The following is a 17,569-nucleotide window of genomic DNA, read 5'->3' as shown; positions in this document are numbered from 1 at the left end:
ATGGGTAAAGGAGAGGGCTTATTCCTTTGTTCCTCTTATCCTGTCAAGCTAGTTCAGTCCTTCTTGATGTCTTCCTCATACCCCCTTCCCATCCCATCCCACCCTGGGCATGAGGATATGAAAGCAGGGAGCCAGAGCCATTGGAGCTAACTGTGCCTTTCCCTGGACCAGTGAAACAGTAAAACACAGTGGAATTAGCACTGGAGGCTGGCTCTCATCTCTTTTCCCAAGCTTAGTGAGAGGGTTCACTGCTATAGCCACATCCCTGAGAGAAGATGATAAAGTTTTGAAGCAATGAATCTGGCCATATTGGATCCTGATGAACAAGCTTCATTTACTTCAGGCAGAGTAGATGTGACTATCATTGCCTCGTTTGTTTACCTCAACTATATGGCTTATATATTCCAACATGTTTCCATCCATGGCAAGCTAAGAGACACTGTCAAAGCTAAGAATAGAAATCTGGTGATCAATGGAGAAGCCATTACTATCTTCCATGATCATGAGCCCATCAATACTAAATACATAGATGCTGGAGCTGAATATGTAGGAGAGTCCATGGGTATCTTTACCATCATGGAAAAGGCCAGGGTTCACATGAAGGGTGGAGCTAAGTATGCCATCACCTCTGTCCCTTTTGTTGATGTTTCTGTGTTTGTGATGAGAGTGCACCTTTAAAACTAAGATAATTCCTTTAAGATTGTCAATAATGTCTCCTGCACTACCAGCTGCTTGGACCCCCCTGACCAAGGTCATTCATGACAACTTTGGCCTTCTGAAAAGACTTATGACCACAATACATGCCATTACTGCAACCCAGAAGACAGTAGATGGCCTCTCTGGCAAGCTGTGACATGATGGGCATGGCACTGCCCAAAACATCATCCGTGACTGGTACTATTAAGGCTGTGGGCAGGGTTAATCCTGAGCTGAATGAGAACACCACAGCTATGGCCTTCTGTATTACTACTCCCAATGTATCAGTTGTGGATATAACCCATCACTTGGAGAAACCTGCCAAATGTGATATCAAGAAAATGGTGAAGCAAGCATCAGAGGAACCCTTGAAGTGCATCCTGAGCAACACAGAGGATCAGGTTGTATCCTGTGATGTTTATGGTGGTACTCATTCATGTCAGAAAAGTGGAAAGTCATGAATCTTCTTTCCCATATCCCTAACCTATCTCCCTGGACTGGAGATCTCATGCCATATTCACAGTCCTTTCCACAAGGCACACATACACAACTCCCATAAAACTTTTATAATAGTATGGAGTACAGAATTACTAAACATTGAACATGTAAAGTAGCAATAAGGAAGCTGAAAAACCCATTTTTGTGATTATTTATATAATTAGAGGGGAGAGGGGGAGATGAAAATAATGGTTGTGTCATATGATCTGGGAACCCTCAGCATGAGAACTCCTTCTACTAGAATGAAAAACAAACTGTATGTCCTCTTATTCTGTTCAATCCTCATCCAAGCCTTTCATCAAATCCTCCTTTGGCAACCACCCAGTTGTTTACACTCTCTCCTCTTGTAATTTTATTCTTTCATAGTCACCAGAATAACATTTGGCTGGTCCATCTGCTATTTCTCACTCTCACTATAGGATCAACCAATCTTCTTTTCTAGTCATATATGCATTTGATGTTTTCTTATTGTCAAGTCAACATTTGTACATATATAATAAATGTGTTCCTTTGCATTGTCCTTTAGGGATTGTGCCATTATAATTGGCCTGGGATCATAATACAAGGGACTATGCTAGATGTTGGGAACACAAATATAAAAATGACACAATTCCTTTCCTTGGAGAGCTTACAATTTAAACGATAGGGAATTTTTAAAAAGTCTGATACACAATAGATGAGTTGGAGTCAGATACCAAAAATTCAAATGCTAATGACAACACTCACTACCTGCTGTGTAACTCAATAATTTTTCTTAAACTCTCTAGGTCTCAGCTTCCTTTCAGTTCTAAATCTATGATACAATGACCTTATGTGAGAGGGACAATGGAAAGATTTAAACAAATACTCTGAGGAAAATGGAAGGGTAGAAAGATACATCACATTCAACTGGAGGAAGTCTTCATGGATGAGGTAATCCCTATATTGGAACTGGACTAGCACATATTCTATCCATGTCCTTCAGCTGACCCTGGTTCTCATTATATGAATGGCCCATCATTTTTTTTTCTACTTCTACATTTCTCTGATGATATGCTTCACAACACTTCTGGGTAATTCCTCATTTGTAATGTTGCAGTCCATACACTCACCATGTGCCTTTCTAATGCCCTTGGTTAATGCTGAACTTCAATTCTTTGGAGACAATAATATTCTGAAATTCATGGCCTTATAACATCACTAGAAAAATACTGATGTTAAATGAGAAACTGTACAGTTTCCCAAAGACAGTTTAGCCTGCTCCTTCTATCTAGTTATAAATACAACTCACTGGCCATTTTTACAACAAACACATATGTATATAATGTTATATATACACATATATGTAAATTTCCAAGTGCATACATCATGTAACCTGGAAAAGAGGAATTATCTTTCACTTTTTTTTTTGGCTGATTATGGTTTTCATTTAAGAGTATCTTCATTGTCGAAGGGCTTGATGCAATCAGTACAATGTGTTCCACAAATACGCATATCTGGATGATTTTACCATTTAGTAGGAATCCTTTTTCAAAATAGACTTTGGACTGGACATCATTCATGATAATGCTAATTACCATGGTGAGCATATTTCTGTTTTGTGTCTGACTTGATTTTCTTAATTAGAAAGGTAAGAGATTTAGATTGAATATGTAAAACTAAAAGGCAACTGCATAGAGATGAAAATAAAAGCCTTGGAAGTGTAGGAGAGGATGGAGAGAGACAAAAGAGGGGCTTAAGAAACATAAACACTCAGGGGCAAAGAGTATGAATAAGCAAAGGTTATTGAGAAGTGATTGGACAGGAAAGAGATTACACAATGGTAAAGAATGACTCATTGAAATGATTATATTTTGGTTCTACTGTAAAGGGTAAAAATTGAATCCAGGACAGGGATAATGGATTAGGAGGATCAGGAAGGAATGAGGGGTCACAGAGACAAAAGGAAGTCTCACTGAGGCCAAAGAGTATATCCAGAAGGATAGAACTGGTGGAAAAAGTGGACAAAAAACCAATTCTGATCAGAAAGGGAAATTTCAGGGTCAAATATAAGTGACTGTCTAAATGTGAGGTATTACTATTACTGCATCTAAGGAAAGATAAGTAGAGAGATATTCTCATTTTCCTATATAAAGATGTGGACAGCTCTACAGCTTTCAAAATATGATATGGGGAAGGTGGAGGTAGAATAGATGCCTGTCTCATTATATTTCCCCCTCTCCCTCTTCATTCTGGGCCTTACTCTCTCTAGGGTGCAGGAAGATAGAAGGAGCCACAGGAAAATGAAAATGTTCCTCATAACTTTTGGGACATGTAAATATGTGTAAATTAGATTAAATGAATTAATTTTCTAAAATCTTTAGCTCAAACTTACACAGGAACTTTTTAGATCTGTTTTCAAAAATTTACCTTAATTATTTCTCTTATAATACTCTTCATTTCTATACACCAGTAGATTAAGAGAATATACCAATAAAATAAGAGAACAGACTATGATGCCATTCTAGGCAAGCCTAGCTCAGGCCAGTCCAGAGTTAGAGGTTTAGGATTGGAATACAATGCAACATTAGTCAACCACAAAATACAATTTAAAAATGTTATTTAAGATAAAGTAAAAAAGGATATAGTAGCTAGTTCCCCATCTGCTTCTACTTCCACCATGACAAAGAAGCTAAATTAGAAAGGTATCCTTATTGAGGAGTGAGAATTCTACCAAACCTCTAAATCATGAGCTCCTCATAGGCTGGAATTTTTGTGCCCTAAGCCCAAGGAAGCCAGACAGATAATTCAATCTCAAATCCGCTACACCAATAGAAACCCAAGGATTGCTTCAGTGTGTGTGTGTGTGTGTGTGTGTGTGTGTGTGTGTGTGTGTGTGTGTGTGTATTTCTTTTTAAATATAGGAAAATCCCCTGAGTACAAATCTGTCTATAGTTAACTCCTATGATTCGGGGGTGGGAAGGGAAAGTCCTCAGGATTTATCTGAGGTATAGACAAATTAATTGATTAAGTTTGTTGTTGTTTTTGTTTAGTCCTTCAGTTACGTCTGACTCTTCGTGACCCTGTGGACCATAATCCACATAACTAGTAAGAATCAGAGGTAGGATTTGAATGTTTTACCAAATTGAAATCCAGCATTTTATCCACTACGACAAGCTGACTCTTAAATAGTATGTGAAAACAAATTCCATCACAGTCTTAACATTATTATTTTTAATACCAGATAGCATGTATGCAATTCTGAAATCTAACAACATTTCTTTTTTAGGCAATTGGGGTTAAATGACTTGCCCAAGGTCACACACTTAGTGAGTGTCAAGTGTTTGTTCTGAGGCCAGACTTGAACTCAGGTCCTCTTGATTTCAGGGCCAGTGCTCTATCCACCGTACCACCTAGCTGCCCTGCAATTCTGAAATTAGAGACATGTTACGTAGTGCAACTAATCTAAATACATGCATGTATATTCATGCTGCACATTTTTTTTTGTTTTAGGAGTTTACACCAATAGAAAGTAAATGAAAGTTACAAAAGAAAAATAGAAAATAATTAGATCAGGAGCAAGGGAATTAACAGTGATCTATGTGTTAGACGTGCTAAATGGAGGACTTATGAAAAAAGAACCTCAGAATATTGAGAGAAAACTGATTTCACTAAAATATCATTATCCCAATAAAGCAGTTATATGGAGCCAAAATGCCCCAAATTTCCTTATTCAACTGTGGGAAGGACAGAAACAAAAGAGATACTTAATGAAATGCCGTTGCTTATTTTCTCATGTTGAGCCCAATACCATAGTGGCAGATTAGACAGAGAATTATGCGATCATTTTGTTACAATTTGCCGACATTTAATGTCTTCTCATGACTGATGTTTGTCTTTGAGAATTGTTGTGAAGTCAACAATATAATCTACAGAGTTTGCCTTTGGTGTCTTCCTCAGTTTCTTACATCTATGCAGCCCCTTTTCTAGATTATCTCAACACTGTCTCCCTGCTCCTTCTGTTAGCCAGGACAGAATCTGATAAAATAATTCAAAGTAAGGTGATTAAGAATGGTTTAAACGTTACCCTTTCAGAGAGGTATTCACATTTAAAAGACAAAGCCTCAATTTAATAAATAGGGCCAGGTTCTTGTCTAATATAAACATATACTATAATAGAATGTTATGTAATGTGACATGACATGACATGATATCATATGATATATGGTATGTATATAAACATATATAACTTAATACATTAAATTAAGCCTTTAATGGGGCCAAGGCAGGAGGAATCCACTGACCTTTCCCGTTCTAGCACCACTCCAAGCTTAATATTTGTTCCTATGCATTTTTCCATTTTATTCATTGCCAGAGAGACCAAAAGAAAGTGCTAGTTTAAAAAGAGAGAAATCCTGGGTCTAGAGAACTCTTTGTAGTTTATTTTAAGAGCAACTGGTAAAAGTGATGCTGTCTGGATATGACTTAGCAATTAGACATTAAGCAAAACAAAAACAAAAACAAAACACAAGGAATTTCTTACTCTAAGTTAAAATAGGGGTTTTAACAGGCACTCATATATATGTATAATTAAGCCTGCAAATACTTAGTTCCCCAGGATTATTCTGTGTTTCCAAAAAGAAAAAAAGAAAAGAAAAAACTTTGTTGTCAAGGCCAAAAATTTCCATCTGAAGAATAAACATTCATTTTAGCCAGCTCAGAGAACAGACAGACTCTCCTTGATGGAAGAATATTCACTGAAGCTTATTTGCTGCTTCCAGAGCTATGTTGGGACTTTACCTTTCTAAAAGAGCTAAAATTAAGCCCTAGTCTTTAAGCTAAAAGAAGAAAAGCAAAGTTGCCTTTTCTTCCTCTTGTGCACATTTCCTATGTTTGTGTACATGTGTGTGTGTGTGTGTGTGTGTGTGTGTGTGCTTATGTGTAACCTGGCTTTTGCAGTCCTAACTTTCTGTGAGAAAAAGCAAAGGAAAGAAAGGTAATATTGTGTGAGAGATGAATGAATATTAGAAACCCTAAAGGCATTGAACACTTTGCACAAAAATCACAACACCAAAAAAAAAAACCCTACCAAGGAGAATAAAGACCCCTTTTAAATTAAAATTAAGAAAAGATTTTTCCAATAAATATTAGCATTCAGAAAAAAATAGAATTAATATTAAAAACTAAAATCATTAAGAAACCAGTTTAAGAAAATGATATAACTCATGTATCATTAATTTCTCTCAATGTTGAAATCATTGTAAGGGGAAAAAAATTGCTATATGCAAAAGAAACCAATAGAGTTAACAAACTAAAATCTTATTCTTCCTGTTTCTAATGTGCCCCACATATTTTATTTGTGATTTATATGTACATATGTATATCCATATGTACTCATGTATATATAAATAAATTCAATTTGGTCAAAATAGAGACTAGAACAATCTATGAAGATTGCAGTTATGACTGAAAAATAGGACTGTTCTTTTTCATATTAGACACTCACTGCAGTCTTTTTTTAAACCTGTGACTTTGTCACTTTAACAGATAAGCACAGATTGCTGCTTTAACCAAACATGGAGCAGATAAGTAAGAGTGGGGGGGGGTCATTGAGGTAACTACATACCCTGGGATCATACTTATACCAAGTAGCCTGATTTGAGCCTCAAGAAGTCAAAGAATGCCCCATAATTTCCTGGAATCTCTGACTATCTGACCAGGAAGAAAGGACTTGTCAGACAATTTGACAGGCTTGGTGGAAATATGTAAGTTACTTTGTCAGCTGAACCCTTTGAGGCAACTCCTAGACTGCATGCCAATTAACTCTTTTGAGCAACTCCTCATTTAGTAGAAGGTTTACTTGCTGTATATATCACAACTATTATGTATTAATTTATATTTATTTGTTTACTTATTTCTAAAGAAGTATGGCAAGCTCTTGCCAATGGGAGCTTTTGGAAAAGTCTGTTTTTGTCTACAAGATAGATAATTAATATGAAGTGCTTTGTAAGCATCAAAGGTCTATATAAATGTTCAATATTTTTTCTCATTCTCCCATTCAAATCTTACTAAGAACCTTTATTTTCTACTTTTCTGATAAATGTAAAGTAAAAATAATGAAAACCAGAAAAAAAATTGTGGCTTGAAAAGTAAACTCAAATTTTTAACTCATTTTATTTGTCTAGGATCTCTTCTTCACATTTCGAATTTGAGAGGCTACTCCTTTTGTTAACGAAAGGGACTCGGGGCTCCTAGGGTTCCTAGTTCTGCAATACAAATGAAGTGTGAAATTATTTCATTGCCTGAACTAAAATGTCAAGGACTCTGTAGGACATGAAAAAATTGGGATTTTCCTTCTTAAGCTAAGTTATTGACACCTACAAAAAAAGGTTTGTTTTTAATTCTAAATTAATGTTTGTGTGACTAAAGCATTATCTTAATATTTTTGCTGTCTTACTATCCTTGTGAGTCCATGGCTCAGAAATATGAATAACCTCACTGTGCTTTGAAAATAATTATTTCTATATCCATACTTTTATGCTTAGCAAAATTATTTTTCCCCTCCCATCTCTTTTCACATTTCTAAATTCTCCCTAATTATTACTGTACCTCAGTATTTCACAAGGAAACAAGGACCACTTCAAAAGCTACAAAATTTCAAGCTCAAATTTTTTATTCTGTAACTTAAATGTCTTTTTTATTTGCATGTGATTTTAACTTATTCCTCCACCTCAAACAAAAAAAAATCATTAACTGCATTTGATTTTGGTTACAACAGATCACCTCTAACCATACAAAATTTAAAATATTCAGAGAGCCGAGGGGAGAGGTTTTTTTTTTCTTCCTATATTAATGACTCTCAGTTTCATTTGGTAAACACAGAATAGGTCTGTATTTACATATTATGTTCTGCAGAGGAACACAAAATCATAGATTCTGGAGAAAGAATCTTTCAGTTGTTTTTCAGTTATTTTTATCAGTTGTGACCCAATTTGGGGTTTTCTTGGTGAAGATAGAGTTGTTTGCCATTTCCTTTTTGAACTTATTTTACAGATGAGGAAACTGAGACAAACAAGGTTAAGTGACTTGCCCGGGTCACACACCTAGTAAGTGTCTGAGGTCAGATTTGAATTCAGGTCTTTCTGACTACAGGCCCACTAGTAAAATGGAAACAGGATTTGAACCAAGGTCCTCTGCCCACATATGTTGTGTTTTCGCCATTACAAGTTGATATGGGTTATATACCATTTGGAAATAAAGTCCTAGGTCATTTTGCTAAAGTAGCAAATACATATTTAAGAAGGAATACTTATACCCTTAAGATCTTGGTAGATTTCAGTCAGATACAATTTCTTTCCACTGGATTTGGAGTTAAAATATCTTTGTTTGAATCCTGGTTTTGTTTCCTACAGTCCCATAACTCTCAGGAAGTCACTCCTAATCTAAAAGTCTCAGTTTCCTTATCTATAAGATGAAAAGGTTAGACTGGATCAAAGATTTTTAACTGGGGTCTGTAAGTCTATCTATGGATTTCAGGGTTTTCATGACCTTGGATAGGAAAAACAATCATATCTTTGTTTCAAATTAATTATTTCATTTGTAATTCTGTGAGTGTTATTTTATTTTTTAACAACATAATTCTGAGAAGGGATCCATAGGTTTCACCAGATTGGCAAAGAGATCCACGACACATGAAAAGGTTAAGAACTCCTGGACTAGAGGATGTTGATCGATCTTTCCAGCTCTGATTCCTGTGATATCAGTTGATCTCAGCCAGTAGTCTACCTCTATTCCACATAGTGTCACCAGCCATCACACAACCCTTATACATCCACAAAGCTCTGCCATGATGAACAGTACAACTTCTTTGCAGGCAGGTCTTGTCCTCAAATCTGCCTCTACTCTGGCCCAGGTAGAAAAGGAGCCAAATTCTTTGGAGAGGTAATGAAATAAAATGAAAAGAGGAACCCTAGGTTCAAGTTCCCATTCTGATCAATCATTAGTTGTGTGATCTTGGTACAGCAAGGCCATTTATTCTATCTGCCCCTCTGTTCCCTCATGTGTAAAAATTACTATATATACATATATGTGTGTATACATACATACATACATATATATATTTCCAAAGAAGTTCAACATAAATGTAATTGGCTATGACTATGACACCTCCACTAAATTTCTAATCCAATCCATCCTATTTAGGAAAACATGATGATGGCTTCTCAAAGGCTTTTTCAAGGAAGAACAAGTTCTGAGAGGTCCTTACAAGATGAGGTGTGGAACTATGTCAAGGTACAGTTCATGTGCATTTGTCATTGGTGGACTAGCCTCATTAAGTTTGAATAGGTTCATCTTTGGCAGTATGACCACCAGGTAAATGTTAGTTACAAAAGGAGGGGGTTGATATCTATCTCATTAGAGTGATCATCTTTCCACACAGGCCCTTTGAAAATTGAAAGATTTCTATAAAATATTTTGAAATTGTATTAAGAAGTTACTTGTCAGAATTTTCATATTCAATTAGCTGTTATATCGCAAACAAATTTAAATGCTGTCTTATCTTTAATTCTCCTCTCCTCTGTTCGTCTCCCCCTGCTGTATCTTCTCTCCTCTCTTTCACTGCACATATACACATGTATAAGTATATGTGATGAAATAATATTCTGTTATTAGCATGTTTTGGCTGTAGAAAATTGGAACAGGAGGTCTTGACAGAAAGAGTCAGAATCCCCAGATGGCTCTGCCACTTTTTCACTTTTATCTTAGTCTTTCAAGCTGCATGCATACTCTCTCTCTCTCTCTCTCTCTCTCTCTCTCTCTCTCTCTCTCTCTCTCTCTCTCTCTCTCTCTCCCTCTCTCTCCCTCTCTCTCTCTCTGGACATAGACAGATAGGTGAGTAGATTAGTACATAGGAAATTTTTTTTCCCTAATAGTTCATTTAGACAAGTTTGGAGGTTTTTCAAAGGAAAGAAATTGAGGGAAAATAGTAAAGGACACATTTTATGAAGTAGAGCTTTTTGATCCAAACTTCACTAAACTTTAACCATAATTTGTTTAGATGCCATAGTATAGGGATCACCATATTCCTTGCATTTTTTTTGGGGGGGGAATATTCTAAAATTCAGCCTTTATGTTTTTTTTTCTTTTCCCTTTGATGTCCCATTGGTTTTCTCTGAAGAAAAATCACAACCCAATTAAAGCTTATTTTATTATGCTTCACTTATTGTCAAAAAGGTCATAAAATCTCTGAGTTGGAAGAGACCTTAGAAATCATTTTGTTGTTTCAGTCATTTTTCAGTTGTGTCCAACTCTTCATGATCCTGTTTAGGATTTTCTTGACAAAGACACTGAAGTAGCTTGCCATTTCCTTTTCTAGTTCATTTTATAGATAAGGAACTGAGGAAAATAGGGTTAAGGGTCTGAGGCCAGATGTGAATTGAGGAAGATGAGTCTTCTGACTTCAGGCCTGGCACTTTATCCACTGTGCTACCTAGCTTCCCCTGGAGGTCATCTAGCCCAAACTGTAGCTGGATAAAAATCTCCCTTAAAATATCCTTGACAATGCAATCTCTGCTTAACCACTTCAAATGCAGAACTTACTGTATCCCAAGACTGTTCATTTCATTTTTTGAGCTCTGCTTGTTGGAAAGTTTTCCCTTAAATCAAATTAAAATCTTTCTCTCTTCAGCTTCTACCCATTGCTCTGAGTTCAGACTTCTAGGGTCCTGAAGTTCAAGTCTAAAGACAATTATCATGTTTCCCATAAGTCTCCTCTTTTCCTTGCTAAATATTTCTTTTTTATCTGATCCTCCTTTGGTGTGTTAACCATACCTCTCACCATCCTAATCACTTTCTTTTGATTTGCCAATATTCTTTCTGATTATAAATACTGTGAGAAGCCCCCACAGGGGCTTTATTTCTTTATTTTTTTTAAAGATGTCAGTTCAAAAAAATATTAAACACTGCCTACTATGTTCCAGGCACTGTGCTAAGTTTCGGGCACAAAGATAGATGCAAAAATCAGTCCTTGCTCTCAAGACATCGCAGTCTAATGATAGAGAGACGATGCAAATAACTAAGTACAAACAAGCTGTACCCCTGATAAACTGGGCATAATCAACAACAGAGGAAAATTGTTAAAATTCAAGAGGATCAGCCAAGGCTTCCTTTAGATGGTGACATTTTAGCTGGGACTTGAAGGAAGCCAGAGAAGCTAGGAAGAGGAGGTGAGAAAGAAGAGTGTTCCAGACATGGGGAGAGCCAGGGGAAATGCCTGGCTCTGGCTTTCAAAGATGCCTGCTTTGAATACCATTTTTTCTCTTTGTGTATAGTTCCCTGAAACTATCTCTGTTGCTTCTTGGCTGCTTTCCAGACATCTTTAGTACATGTAGTAGAAGTGATGGAAATACCATACTGAGTATGTTCACTTAAAGTAAACATGCCCTATCTCCTTAAGACTTAAACATTTCTTTGCTGGAACTGAACTGGAGGGGGGCCTTGACAGTGCTGAAGTTCATTTACACTCAGCAGGGAGAAAGGCAGGATTAAAGCAACATAGTATAGAAAAAGGAAAACAGGACTAAAAGTAGAAAAAGAAAAAAAATAAAAGAAGCAAAAGCTGAGAAAATAGCAACATGGAAATAGGAAATACTAAAAGTACTATAAGCAACATCACTATTGTTAGTGACTGTTTTCAGTTCATAAACAATCATCTAATATACTAATTAATTAAGTTATGGACAGGATTGGCTCTATCTATACGCAGGAAAGGTATAGATGGTATCATTTGAAAGGCTGCTAACATGATAAAGTTTGAAAAGTTATACCTCCTCCATTAATTCTTTCCCTCTAGTTTCCATAGTGATGTTATTACCCTTTCCAATTTGGTCCCAGATTCCTTCCTTTATTCTCATTACATTTGGTCTGACAACAAAAATTAACATATCAGCTATTTTATGTCGGACAAATATCTAAAACTCAAAAAACTCTAAAACAGAGCTCATCATCATTTAAAAAAAATCTAACCCTCTTACTAACTTATCTTTTCCCTCAAGGGCGTCACAATCCTTCTGCTCTCCCAGATTGGCAACTTTAGTGACCCTCTACTCTCCCACACACCTTATAACCAATCATCATGAGCGCTGAATATAGACAAAGCCATAATGACAAACCAAATCTTGTCATTTCTGCCTCCACAGTATCTTATAATCTTACTCCATCTCTCAACTCACACAGTTACTACCCTCGTTTAGGACGATTGCATTACCTCTTAGCTGGACTATTGTAGGATATCCGAAACCCTCAGTGGTCTGCATTTTTTTTGGGGGAGGGGGAGGAAGCACCACATCTCAATGACTACCCCACCTCTATCACACTCTACCTTGTAACATAGAAGTGTAGTTAAAGTAAATCAATAATGTTTTTGTTGTTATATAAATTGTTCTTGTTCTGCTCACTTCACTACAATATCAATAGATATGTCTTTTCAGGCTTCTTTGAAATCATTCCCTTCTTGGTTTTTTATCTCATGATAGTATTCCATTGTATTCATATATTATCATTTGTTCAACTTTGCACAATTGATGGACTCCATTAGTTGCAAGTTAAACAAGCATATTTGAAAGACTTAAGGAACTCTTATCAATGTAATAATTATCCTTGATTCCAGAAGACTAATAAAGAATGCTATCTACCTTTTGAAAAATGATGAATGAAATATGCAGAATGAGAAACACACCTCTGGACATAGTTAACATGGAATTTTGTTTTCCTCAAGTAAGCATATTTGTTACAAAACTTTGGTCTTTTTTTTCTTTTTCTTTCCAATGGGTAGAAGAAAAATACAAGCTTGTTAATTGAACAAATAATTAAAAAACAGAACAAACAAAAAACTTCCATCAACACAACGGTTGTGTCTAACAATGTACACTTTGTTCTGCACCAAAAATCTAGCACTGAAAGGCTGAATTATATCAATCTTGATGTTCTTGCTATAAATAAGATCAAATTAAAGAATAAAGTTGAATATGAGTAGAAGGGTTGCTCCCAGTTTCTCCTCATCAAGGCAAAGAAGGTGATAAAATAGAATTTATTGTGTATTCAGAAGCAACAAGAAATATTATTTAATGGGTTATTTGGTCTTTATATGTTGCAGTACAAATGATAATTGTTTTCAGAAAGTGGCTACTGAGGATGAAGTCATAGACAAATTCTTCAAATACAAACAAATAAAACATTGACAAAAACCAAGATATAATCAACATACACTGATTTTTTGGTCACTTCAGTGCAAAGATTAAAAATGGTGAGGTGGCTTTGGAGAATGGACAGGGCAAAAGGAGAGAGATCTTGTGTAGGATAAACTGGGAAAATAGGGTGGAAATGAATGCATAGTTCATAATCATTACTGTGGAAAAAAAATACAGTGAGTTTCTCTGATAAAGATTTCATTTCTCAAATATAAAAAAAAACTGAATCAAATTAATAGAAATAAGAGCCATTCCTCAAATAATAAATGGTCAAAAGATATGAATAGGCAGTTTTCAGACAAAGTAATCAAAGATAACTATCGATATATTTAAAAAATGCTCTAAATCACTATTGATGGAGAAATGCAAATTAAACCAACTCTGAGCTACTATCTCACACTTGTCAGATTGGCTAATGTGACAGAAAGGGAGGGTGACAAATGTTAGAGGGGATTCCCTATACTTCCAGACTGGGCAAGAAAGGGAACTGGCCTTAAGGCAAAAAAGGAAAGAAAAAATGGCAGACAATGGATATGGCAAGCACTAAATATTCTAGGGAAAATAAATTATGTTTTTTTTAAAGTCAGAAAAGACTTGTGATTGATGAGGAGTTATTCTTCAATCTGCTGTCTATTTATAGTAAGACAATCTACACATCAGAACCAGGATCAGAATTAGAAAAGAAATGAATGAAAAAAATATGATTTACAATTTAAACAAGGTAACTGAACCATAATAAAAATAATTCAAAAACAAAAATGGAGATGGACACACTAGAAATGACATTAACATTGACTATAACAATTTTGTCTAATACTTAGTTTAACCAATACTAGTGAATTGCCACCAAAAAAGGAGAAATGAAATCCCATAAAATACAGTTAGAAAACATCTGGTGCACTTGCCAAGCCAAGATAGATATCTGGCAAAGGTAAAATTGGGTTAGAATATAAAATTCATTTGTAAATTCTTACATCAAGTTTGTTGTTTATGATGTTATTCAGGGTTCTTCATGATCATTGCCTTCTAACTGTATTCTGGAAGAATATATTAATAAGGAGGATTTTGTGTTATCCAAGCAAAAGATGTTTTGAGTCATCAATAACATCACAAATAATAAACTGTCTGACTGTATCCTAACAAGCAGAACATAAGTTATCAATATTGAAGATATTTCTGTATCAGTTTTTGGTTTGTTATAGTGTCTTTTGAGAAACTTTCCTATAATTCTTGTTGATAATCTTCCTTTCATTTTCTACCTTGAATGCACTTGGGATGAATTTACTTAGATAACTGGTTAAGGCATTTAAAAATTGGTTTAGCCTCCATGTTTTCTAACTGCTTTATGAGGTGATAATGCTCATAGTTAAATATCATCTTTGCTTTTTCATAAGATTTTACAAAAGGATTTATAGATTAATCTAATGTCACCTTTGGCAGCTATCTCTCTTGATTAGGCAAATAAGTCAGATGTTTTTAACTAAGGCAATTTGGGGGTTCTTTGACCTCTTTGTTATAGATATATAAATATGTAGATACACACACATTTTATTATACTTATTATTATGTGTGTATCTGTGTACACACACACACACACACACACACACACACACACACACACACACACACACAAATGTAAAGGGTGACCAAAAAGTACTAGTGGAGTTTCAAGTCATTAAATATATATACACACACATACATATGTATTTATGATACATACACATATGTATTATGTGCTTATACATAAGTGTGTTTGTGTGCATGTTTGAATGAAGTTCTCTATATCTTTGCATTAAAGCACTAAGTATTAAAGAATGTAGCAATTTCATTTGAAGAGTCCTATTAAGTTGTTACATTGTTGTTTTTTCCCTACAATTACTTTTCCTCCTTATCCTTCTCAACAAATATTGATGTTTTTGTTCATCATGAGCATTAATACATGATAACCAAGTGTCCCTTGATTCTCTTTTTTTTCTGCACCTGATAAAAACAATGTAGAAATTAAGTAATTATAAATGGGCATTCTGCATAAAGTACTATTTGGTTCTATAGCTATAATCAAACAGGTAGATTAGAGGGAAGATTAAGGGCATAGAAACAAAGGAGATAAAACACTAAGGAGCTGATTATGTTTTGGAATGAAAAGAGTAAGATAAAGGAAAAGGGGGAAAAAAGATAGCCAATAGAGAAAAGGGGGGAAGAAAGTACTAAGCAAGGAATGGAAGAATTATGACAAATTAGAATTATTGGGGAAAAAAACCCCTCTACATGTGGACATTTCAAATATATATTTAACTGTAAAGAAAGGTAAACTTGAATGAGGGTTTGTTGTATTTTGGAGACTCTTCTAAAAAACCTCAACTGTTGTTTAAAGTAGAAATTAAGAAGTATGGATAAAGAAATGTTAACAATGCTTTGTATTAACAGCTTTAATCACAGTCCCATTATCCCAAGCTAACCCTCAGAGCTATAAAATGCCAAAAATGAAACTTGTACTCTTAGATCTCTGAGGCCTCTCCCAACCCTCAGATTCTTAAGTTTACTTTTAATACCAACATGAAACTACTGCCAAAATTAATGGACACTGAAGGAAATGTTCTTATACTTATCTCTTTAAGCTATGTGTCTGACAGTATGCCCATTGACGTAAGTAGAGGCATTCTTTTTTGTATTTTGCCACCCCCAAAACAGAGAAAAACAATTTTTCTGACTGAAGTTGGATCAATACAATTGTCTAAATTGCTAATGAAATAAACCAGCACTATATTTGTCTTTTATTATTTTATGTTCTTTGCTTTTCATCATACTTTTCACTGTCTTCCCCATTAAACAAAGTCATGTGGTATAACAGAAAGAGTGATGGCCTGAGAGTAAGAAAGTCTGGATTCTAATTCTGGCTTTTCTAGTTATTTGCTTTTTGATTTGGGGAAAATGACTTAAATTTTTTGAGCTTTATTCTCTTTAAGTATAAAATGAAAGAGAAAAAAATATATTTATAAAGTTCCTTACAAACTTTAAAATAATATGTAAATGCTAGTACTACTACTAATGCTGTAGCTCTTGCTCTGCTACTGCTGCTGCTGCTGCTGCTACTACTATTACTCTTCCTCCTCTCAATGTCATTGTGTCACACAAAAAAGTATGCAAAGCATTTTCAGATCTCAGTACAAATGTAAAGTATTACTATTATTATTATTATTATTATTAACATATAAAGAAGTGAATAGAAAACTTCCCAAGGTGATAAAGAATAGAAATATGAAATAAAACATTATTATCTCTCATATAGTCACCTAAAGACCCATGTCCTGACGTAACACATGTAGCATTGGTCTTATATGACTTTGGAAACTTGTTATTCTCAGTCTGGTGTGACTCCTGGAGGGAAGTAAATTATGTAGCTCACATACTAAGATCCCATTCACTGTTCACTCTCCATTGCAAGATATTCAAGTGACATACATTTCTAACAGCAAAAATATTTAACAAAAACATGAAAATGTAAGTAATGCCAAAAAAAACATTGAATGCATTCTGTGCATCCATGCACAGAAAAAGTAAGACAGTTTTACAGTTGGGTGAGTTTGTAATAGCATATGAATTGATTATGTCTTTGCTTTAATTCTGATAGTTTTATATGGAAAGTTAAAAGCAACACAGCATACACTGAGATAAATAGAATGGCCCTTGAATTGTATGTGAGAATTCTTGATTATACTTCTATTACTATTAGGCTTGCTAACCTCCCTGCCAGTGCATATCATGAATTAGAATGAAAGTAAATGGAAAAATATAACCAAATATGAATATATTCACTTTATAGACAATAAAGTCTGCATATAATATTTAAAGTGACATCAACTTGTATTAACACAATGGCTATGTGTAGTCCATAATTTCTCCAGTTTTCTGTTGAACTTTTTTTTAATATAGTAAAGCTCATCTGTGTTCTTGATATTAAGGTAAGATTGTGTATACTAATTAGTTGTTCTTGGAGTGGCCAGACCTCTGGAGAACAGTGAAATGTATGATGGAAAACAAAGAACATGATGATCTAGGAGTGACCTGAGTTCTATGTCAAACTCTGTCATTGTACTGTCAAACTTTCATCAGGTCACTTCATCACTCTGGGCTTCAAATTCCTTGTCTGTAGAATGAGGAGGTTGGAT

General features: G+C 35.0%; 1 long non-coding RNA gene and 1 pseudogene across 9 annotated transcripts in view; both read left to right on the top strand.

Annotated features, from left to right (window-relative positions):
- The first annotated feature begins 294 nt into the window (after window positions 1-294).
- On the top strand, window positions 295-1,157 carry LOC110208941 (glyceraldehyde-3-phosphate dehydrogenase pseudogene; annotated as a pseudogene).
- A 5,657-nt stretch (window positions 1,158-6,814) lies between these two features.
- LOC110208828 (uncharacterized) overlaps window positions 6,815-17,569 on the top strand; it is a 78,778-nt gene continuing 68,023 nt past the window's right edge. For 8 of the 9 annotated variants that reach the window (XR_013486953.1, XR_013486950.1, XR_013486951.1 and 5 more), the window contains exons 1-3: window positions 6,815-6,917; window positions 7,338-7,541; window positions 9,355-9,444. This is a non-coding gene — a long non-coding RNA (uncharacterized LOC110208828). The remainder of the gene's footprint in view (window positions 6,918-7,337; window positions 7,542-9,354; window positions 9,445-17,569) is intronic. The other variant, XR_002324660.2, reaches the window with a different exon arrangement.

Source organism: Phascolarctos cinereus, unplaced genomic scaffold (assembly GCF_003287225.1).
Source record: "Phascolarctos cinereus isolate Bilbo 61053 unplaced genomic scaffold, phaCin_HiC Scaffold_5;HRSCAF=322, whole genome shotgun sequence".
Classification (NCBI taxonomy): domain Eukaryota; kingdom Metazoa; phylum Chordata; class Mammalia; order Diprotodontia; family Phascolarctidae; genus Phascolarctos; species Phascolarctos cinereus.
The sequence above is the reverse complement of the archived record's forward strand: the minus strand, read 5'-3'. Positions and strand labels throughout refer to the sequence as shown.